Source organism: Saccopteryx bilineata, chromosome 2, assembly GCF_036850765.1.
Source record: "Saccopteryx bilineata isolate mSacBil1 chromosome 2, mSacBil1_pri_phased_curated, whole genome shotgun sequence".
Classification (NCBI taxonomy): domain Eukaryota; kingdom Metazoa; phylum Chordata; class Mammalia; order Chiroptera; family Emballonuridae; genus Saccopteryx; species Saccopteryx bilineata.
Genome location: NC_089491.1, coordinates 29,729,552 through 29,738,821, shown reverse-complemented (window position 1 = coordinate 29,738,821; position 9,270 = coordinate 29,729,552).

Sequence of the window (9,270 nt, the reverse complement as noted above, 5' to 3'; positions counted from 1 at the left end):
CATGGCACTGCTTTCCGGTGGTTTGTTCACAGCTATAAATAACCACAAATATAATTCAATTATTTTACTCTTTTTAACCTCAATTTCTCTACCTATAATATGGAAATAATTGTATTAAAACCTCCTGAACCTATCTCATGAGCATATTGTGGAAATAACTTTAATAGTATATGTAAACTTGCTTTATGAGCTTTAATAGGCATTAGCGGTGCAATTGATTATAATTATCACCATAAATCGTCATTAACTTGAAGGATGGCGTACAGAATACCAAAAAAGTGTGGCTACTGATTTTAAGGTGCAACAACGTCAGCTTTCAGTTCATAATAACTTATCCTAACCACAGAAAGGTCTGTGGCAGCATCTATGGGAAACAATATAAAGAGAAAGGTTGGGAATGGGAGGGGGAAATGGAAATAAGAAGGGGCCTAAAAACATAATGTAACAGTCACTTTTGCTTTTCTAGCCCTCTTTATAGCTCAGATCAGAAGGATATTTTCAAGTGTTCTTGTAGAAGCACAATTTTGTCTACGCCAGCTTCAAACACAGAACCTTGGCACTTAACACTTCCCTGTTACGCTCACTAAACATTGTTCCCTCTTTTTATTCTCTCCCGGATATACTTTGAATGATATATATCTCAAACTAGATATGTGTCCTTTATGAAAAAAAAAATCAAGATGTTTTCATAGTTGTGCCCCAAGTGTAACTACCACAGCACTTTGTAAATAGAAAGTAAGTAACACATGTTTATAAAGTAGGTAAATATAAAATCCAAACATGATTTGAAAGGTAAAGGATTGATGCTTCCTTACTACTAAGTTTCTTTTTATTTAATTGAAAATTGAGGATTTAACTACCTGTTTAACTTGATTTTTCTTTTACTGTTATTATTATTTTATTAATTAATTAATTTATTTATTTTCTAGAAAGATTTCACGTTTCTTCCCAAGTCTTTATTAGTACAATCTACCAAACAGCCCAGGCCTCCTACCCACACCACCACGCATTTCCAGGAACATTTTGGGATGGCATTTCCTGAGCCGCCTATGGTATATATTTGTGATTTGTAAGTGATGTGTGTCATTTTGGATGGAGTGTTTTAAATTCTAGTTCTAGACCCTTCCAGAGCTCTTGTTCTCTCTGGCAGGATCTATAGGTTTCTAGGTAAAGGCTGCTCCATTCCACGGGCTTCCTTATTGGCTATGATAATGATAAGCCAAAATGCCTTCTCTCCTGCTGATCTGTAATTAATAAGTAGCATGAAAAAGAAATAAACTGTATTTGATTTTTAAGCCCTTGATGTGTGTGTGTGTGTGTGTGTGTGTGTGTGTGTGTGTGATTTTTTTTTTCTTCAAAGCATAACTTACTATGGAGCCTTCAATAGATCCCCTAATACTTAGTGGCCAGAACTGATTGATGAGTTTGGCAAAGCTTGAGAATGGAAGAATTACAGCTCGGGTAAGATTTTTCTCATTTTCCAGTTCTTAATCAGTTGAATATAAATTAGTAATTCAGCACTTAACTTGAGATGCCAAACAAGGGTCTTCAAACTTTTTATAAAAACCGCCCACTTTTGCAGTGCTGGTCAACCTGGTCCCTACCGCACAACCAAACAGCGCTGCGATTGGCCCACCATGAAAACTGGACCGCCCACTAGTGGGCAGGAGGGACCAGGTTGACCAGCACTGCAAAAGTGGGCGGTTTTTATAAAAAGTTTGACGACCCCCTGATTGGGTGGATTTTTCAGAGAACAGACTGAGACAGAGATTTGTACGCAGGTATACATGGGAGTGCTGTTCAGAACACTCGTGACCTGGGGCACAAAACAGAATCGGCCACAAGAAGAAACCACAATTCAATGCAGTCACAAGGCCTCGGTTGATGGTATGGGAGCTGTTTAGATGGCCCTTTTTAGTTGTCCTGGTTAAAGAAAAGGGGCTTTTGTGTCCCTGCATCATCAGGCAGGCATGCAGTAGATACGGGCGAACACAGAAGACAAGGTGTAACCTGCAGCTAGGCAGCTACCTTCAGTGGAGGGCAACGCCTAGGAAGTGAGCCACTGGCAGTCAACACTCCTAGCAACTGGAGGATCTTCTGCTTCGATTCTGAGGGGTGGGAGATGAGGGGGTGAAGTACAACACATTTTCCATGACAACAGTAGTATATATACATTTCTAATAAAATCATTGTCAGTCTGTGCCAGGTTATTGCTTGTTGATACTATTAACTCTCAGTTTTTGTCTGCAATGATTTGTCTACTCGGACTGTGTCTCCTTCTCTAACTATCAAAAGCATGTTTATTCTAAGAGCTACCCATCCTCCCAGGAAGTATCTCTGGATGGTGACCCCATCATAATTTATTTTTCTTCTTGTGGTCTTTCTTGCCACTTTGCACCAACCCTGTGTTATAAGTTCGCCTTGTATGAGGAAAAGGCCCTCTAAGTGGGTGAGGCTGCTCCTCAAATGTACAGCACAGACCAAGTAAGGGTAAGGAGGGTAGGCGAGGGGAATCACAGGAGGTGTCCAAATAGGACACTGTAGTGCCACTTGTTTCTCTGGAGGCCCACGCAGATGACACTGAATCTGTGAGTCCCGGAGTATCTTGTTGCTACGGTGTCTCATAAGCTAGATTCTTCTCTCTTTTTGAACATACTCTCTAGATTCTTCTCCCATTATTGGTCCTAAAGCTTTAGTAAAAGATTGTTTAAATGTTTCATTCCCAACATGGCTTTGTTTCAGAGCACTGAAGGGAGAGCAGATCATTTCAATTCCTTCACAGGCCTCCTGTTCCCATTCCCACCCCCAGCTCCATCCCCACCCACGGCTGAATCCGGTGTGGTGGATGTGGTGGTACTTACTGAGGGATTTCCCCGGAGGGGAAGGAAATGTCAGAGAGTAAGAGCGGGTTGTCAGGTCTAACCGTTCTTTCTAGGTAGAAATCCTCCCTAAAGAGGCAAGCTCTGATTATCTAATTATTTTAATTTTACATGGAAGCAATTTCTTTATACTTTGAATTAAAATTATTCATACATATATTTTTCTATCTTATTAGACCTTCCTTAATTTACTTTAGATAAAGAGTAAATTTAGGAAAATCACTAGAAGCCTTAATTTCCCAATTGGAAAATGAGTGGCAATAATTCCTCAAGGGCCCCGCCGATTGCAGAACTTGATGGGTTTCTGTGTCAGCCTGCAATGATAGGATGTCATAACTCTAGAAAGGCTGGAAATATCTTATCTCAGGTTTCCATATTAGTTTGTTGGCAGATATGCTGCTTACATCTTTTTATTACTGTCAAGTGAAACAGCTGCTCTAAAACAGAGGGCGAGAGTAACACAAAGAAATATAACAAAGAAATACCACAACAGCCACCATCAGGAGCTCAGGGGCACTCTTAATTGAAGGAGCTTAAAATAACAACAACAACAACACCAAGAATAAGAGTCTAGAAAAACTGAAAACGCAATGGTTTTTATTTGTTTTGTTTCTTTAAACAAACACACTATGTCTCCCAAAGATTTTTCCCATGAAAATACATTGCCCAGCTTGACCTGTAACTTAAATCACAATTAAACTTCCAGTTAGAATATATCTTCATCATTAATCTGCTATCAATTCCCCAGTGTTCTGTTAAATTCCTTGTCCTCTTAAACAGCATGACTCTAGTTTTATTTTCCCTATACATAAAATGCTAAATTATAGCTTATTTATGTGTTTCATGGATGTGACTAATTTGATTGCCATTTGCAGAGAAATTCTCACCAGGTTATTACACTCCCACATCCCATTAACTAATAAAAAAATATACAAAATAACAATTATTCCCAATTAGTTGTACAAGCAGAATTGCTGGAAACAGTTCTTTGTATTAAACAGAAGATGCCACCAACCAGCACTGTTAAGAACATTTCCTTCTGTTCCCTCGCTCAGTCCTTCTACCTAAATACACCCCATTTGCTTTTTCTTTTTCTTTTTTTTTATTTTTCTGAAGTGAGAAGCGAGGAGGCAGAGACAGACTGACAGGGATCCACCTGGCATTCCCACCAGGAGGCAATGCTCTGCCCATCTGGGGCTTTGCTGCATTGCAACCAGAGCCATTTTAGTGCTGAGGTGAAGGCCATGGAGCCATCCTCAGTGCCCGGGCCAACTTTGCTCCAATGGAGCCTTAGCTGCGGGAGGGGAAGAGAGAGACAGAGATAAAGGAGAGGGGGAAGGGTGGAGAAGCAGATGGGCACTCCTCCTGTGTGCCCTGGTCAGGAATTGAACCCGAAACATCTACATGCTGAGCTGATGCTCTACCACTGAGTTACTGGCCAGGGCTACCCCATCTCCTTTTTATAAATATTTACAAATCTACCTTTTAGCCTGTTGTAGCATTTATTACTAGTGGGGCATTGCTTCTCCACTACGAAGTTACTCCCTATGAGGAATGTTTAAAATGGTCCAGAGTTTAGTATCTTGATGTAAACCTAAGAACCCACTGGAAACCAAGCTTGACTGAAAATGTCCAGGCACCTGGTAAAATAGGTCAGCTGGAGTTTCATTGACTTGAGGGCTTCTGTTGTCACATGGAAAGGGCAATTACTTGAGTGATTAAGACTGATAGCTACTCGTAGGGCAATATAATATTGTGGTAAAAAGGTACGCTTTGCAATCAATAAGAATTGATATCCATGGAACTTATTAAAATATAAGTTCCATAAGGCAGACATTCTCATAGTACTGCTCGCTGACATTGCAAGAACTCAAACATTTGTTAAATAAATGAACTGCAGTCCTGGTGCTGCTCTGTGATCCAGGTCTAGTCCCATGATTCAGCTCCTTCATCTATCAAGTTGAGATTATACTAATAGAATTGTTGAATTACATGCAATGATTTAGGGAAAGTGTTTGGAACATGGCATAGTACAAATAGGTATCAATATTTTAAGTAATAATATTATTTAACAATAATAAAATGGCTTAAGTGAAGTCTGAAATAAGACTATTTTGAATCCTTGAAGAGTAATAATGAGGAAAACTGTTGTTTAAAAGTTGTAAACATTGTTGTTCCTCCCAAAATGTGAAGGACTGAGTAAATGTTAGGCACAAAAATCCTTTGTTTTTGTAAAATTATCTGAACAGATACTCAAGTTTATACAGATGGAGAGCAACAGTGCTCTGCTGGAATAGAAAGATTTTAGACATGTAGTACAAAGGGAGTAAACAGCTTTGCTTAATATTGTCACATGTTCATATTAATGTAGGCAGAGTCTGTTTCTTTTAAAAACATGCTTTACTATTTATGAATCTAAGGTAGATTATAATTATGAATCTATGCTTATAGATTTTTGCCATTATTACTTTATTGCTAGTCTTTAGAGAAGTATATGAGTATCGCTTTTCATTTTTTATTTCTTCCCAAGTAGTACCCCATGTACTATTGGGAGGGGAGACCTGGAAATGGCAGGAAAGCCTTAGAAACATGATCTTTATTGCCCGCTGACATAAAGAGAACTAGATTTGGCTGAAGCCCCACTTCAACTCTACCGTGAATGTCTCACAAATGCTAATATTTTGAAGGCAAAACCCCTCAAACTCTAATAAAGGTATTGATGTTACACTCTTCTGGGAAGCAAAGGGCAAGACCCTACCCCTACGGGTGGGAGTGGGCTTTGGGGAGAACGGAGTACAGGGAGAGTGGAGGCTGAAAGGGAATACACAGAGGGCTATGGAAGTCAATGTTTGGAGACAAGGCCAGAATGGGAAAAGGAGGAGGAGAGATACAGATAGCGGTCATTCCAGATTTCCTATGCATGCTAATGTTCTTTCAATGGAATGTGATTACCTAGGAATTTAAATATGGGTAAAAATAACAACCAAGGTTTATTTGAAAAACCTAAAAAGCAGAGACTGAGTGTTCTCTGGTTGAGGAAGAATGGCCGCCTTTATCATCTTTATCTGTTCATGTAGTTGTTCATGCATTCAATAAACATTTATGGAGCACAACTCTGTGTCAGGAACTGGGCTGGATGCTAGGATGCAAACACTAATAAGAAAAGCCCACTGACATCAAAGTGCTCACGGTGGGCAGACAAACATAGATGAATAAATCCAATAACAGGAATCTGTGTAATAAAGGAGCACAAAAGAGGGTTGGTTAATTATACCTGGGTAGCAGTTAAAGAAGTGGTGATATTTAAAGTATATTCTTTCAACCTGAAACTTCAGCTGTTCCATAGCATAGTAGGAGATTGTTTGTAATTTACAGGTCAAAAAATCAGGATGGGGGAACTATATGGTGCTGAGAGCCCTCTGCCCAAAGCTGAAATATGTATTCCACAGCAGTTTTCAGCCTTATGAATGTGACAGTGGTCGATGATATTAGACAAACGCAACACATTGCTAGCTAGTTAAAAAAAAAATCAATGTTAGAGCAATGAAAATAATCACTTACATTAACTTACTGAACCTTATAATATTGAAGTTTGTGAAATATATATTTTATTATTCAGCATTCTTCAAGTCTTTTTTCCTTTTTTAATCTATTCTTGGCCTTTACCTTTTGAGAAAGTAGCAAATGAACCACCTAAACGTATTCATACTCAATGAATATTTATTGTATACTATGTGCTAGGTCCTGAGGTATGTCACAAAGGAATAGAAGTCAGAAGAAAAATCTGGATAAAGAATTAAGGGATTACAGAGAAGTTTGCAAATAATTTTGCCAGAAATGGATCAGATTCAGGGGTTGAAATATAAATAAAAATACACATTTCTATTTATATATTATATATAGGGGAGATAGGGAGATGGGGATGATCCTTTCAAGTTCAGCACGTGCGTGCAAAGACACAGAGAGGGAGAAGAAGTCATCAATATTTCAGCAATGACAGCAAGTTCTTTAAGATTCACATAAAAAGCTCCATAGTCTGGCTTCTGAGCATTTCCTGCACTAAATCTTGCTACTTCTTGCCTCATATATTGTGTTTGCCTTCTATGCCCTTGCCTGTGCTATCTTCTCTGTTTATAATACCTTTCACTTTTCTCTTGCTCTGGTTATATGTTTATATGTGTCATCTCTACTCAACTATAGACTCCTTGGGGACAGGCCCGTATCTTATTTATCTTTGTATCCCAGCACCTAACACAATCCTTAGCATAGGTATGCATTCTATAAATGCCCAATGAGTACATTCATTTATCTACTCATTAACAAAGTTAGCTAACACTTGTGTGTGTGTGTGTGTGTGTGTGTGTGTGTGTGTGTGAGAGAGAGAGAGAGAGAGAGAGAGAGAGAGAGAGAGAGAGAGAGAGAGAGAGAGAGATATGGTAGGTGTTAGGTTCAGGTCCAGGGTGCCTTATCATATTCTCAATTAGCCAGGAAAACCTTAAGGTGATTTGGTTCCAGGGCAGTGTCCATAGCTCTCCTCCCATCACTTATCTAAACATTCTGTGGCTTAGTGATCAACCATCACCCCACCCCAGGACTCCCCATCAAGACATCAAGAATAACCTGCCCCAGGATTCCCTGTCAAGGCTAACCACCTCACTAACATTGTTTACTAACCCTAAAAAAGGCTTGAATCCCCAGACACTCAGAGCTGATGCCACTAGGGTCTCAGCCCACTGTCCGCAGATGCCCCATTAAATTGTTTTATCCCCACATTTGGCCTTGCTTCCTTCTCAATGTGACTGAACAGTAGGTAGGTGCTAGGTTCACTGAAGCAACCAACAACAAAGCAACAGAAATGAGTCTGGGAATGTAGGTTGAAAAGAAACTGTGAAAGGCCAGGCATGCCACCTTAAAAAGGTTAGAATTAATTCTGCAGGCAGTTTTCACTAAGGATTTATACAGATTGAAGAGACATCCTATTTATGACACAGAAACATATTTTGGACACCAGACCTTCAGTGAGGGCAAAGATGGGCAGCTAATTATTGTTGCAGTTGGAATTTAAGTCAGAATGTGGAGAATGTAGAGGACTGCAGAATGATGTAATAGGTAAAGGAAACATTCATTACAGAAGAGGCAGATCTTGTGAAAACTGAGTTGATAACAAAGGGAACCAATTGGAGGAAGGTCAGAAAATATGTATGGATTTCCAACAAAGGTCAATAATGGACTACAGTGACAGAGAGAACAATGAAATGGGAAGCACGTTTGAGAAAGAGAAGCAAGTAATCAACTCCATAAAGGAAGGGATGTGGTAAAACAGAAGAGAGAGAGATGCGATGAGTAGCTTTGACTATAAACCGGCATGGAAGTAATAAAAGCCAAGGAGGGCTGGAAAAACCGAAAGAACAAATATGGGATGAGTAACAAGAGGCTGGATTTTAGAAGCAGTGAGAAAATAGTATTTTCTTAAGAGCTGGAACCAGATTTCTTTTCTTAAAGTTACTTTGAATGTGGACTGTGAGAATCTGAAAGAAATGAAAGAAAGGCCTGGCAGGAGTAGAACAAAGATCACTGATGTTTCTCATTAAAAGAAAATGAGAAGACTCTTCCACCATAGTCGACTGAACAACAAACAGAAATAATAATTTACCAATACTCCCAGATCTTTAAGAGCTAAAGAACTCTGGCAGGAGCAAATACATAACTTCTCTGAAGGAACTCTTTTATAACTCAGGGTATAAGAGACTCCCACAAATATAACCCCACCCAGAACAGCACCACAGAAGGAATCACTCTGGGTACGAGTCAGCAAATGTGAACAGTTGAGTTAGGAACTCAAAAGCTGGAAATAATAGAAGCACCTGAAAGAGAAGATAAAATAAAGATATTTAACTTGATCAAAGATGCTAAATAATAGAAATTTAAAAAGAACAGGTGGATTTCACAAAGAACCAAACAGAACATGTTGGATTGAAAGCTATATTGCCACTGAAGTGAAAATGAATGGGTCTAAGTAGACACCTTAGGTCAGTGGTTCTCAAAGTGTGCGCCAGGGTGCACTGGTGCACCCTAGAAGATTTCCAGGTGTGCCCCATGGTATTCCAGAGAAATATGTGCCTGTTGGGGACCAAAAAACCAACAGGGTTTTTGAAGTTTAGACTTTTGGGAGACAGAGGTGTGAGGAATTAACTGTAAGCTGACAGTCTGCCCAACCCCCCATCTCACTTGCCTGATTAGGTTGCAAAAGGCTGTTAAGCTGTGGTGCTGGATTGTTTACACTACCCCCCATGTTCCCCGGAAAGATTGGAGGCAAGTTTCTTCTATCCTTTGTTTGGTGTAAAATTAAAATAATATGTATGGTGGGAGTTTTCTGTACTCAACACAATTA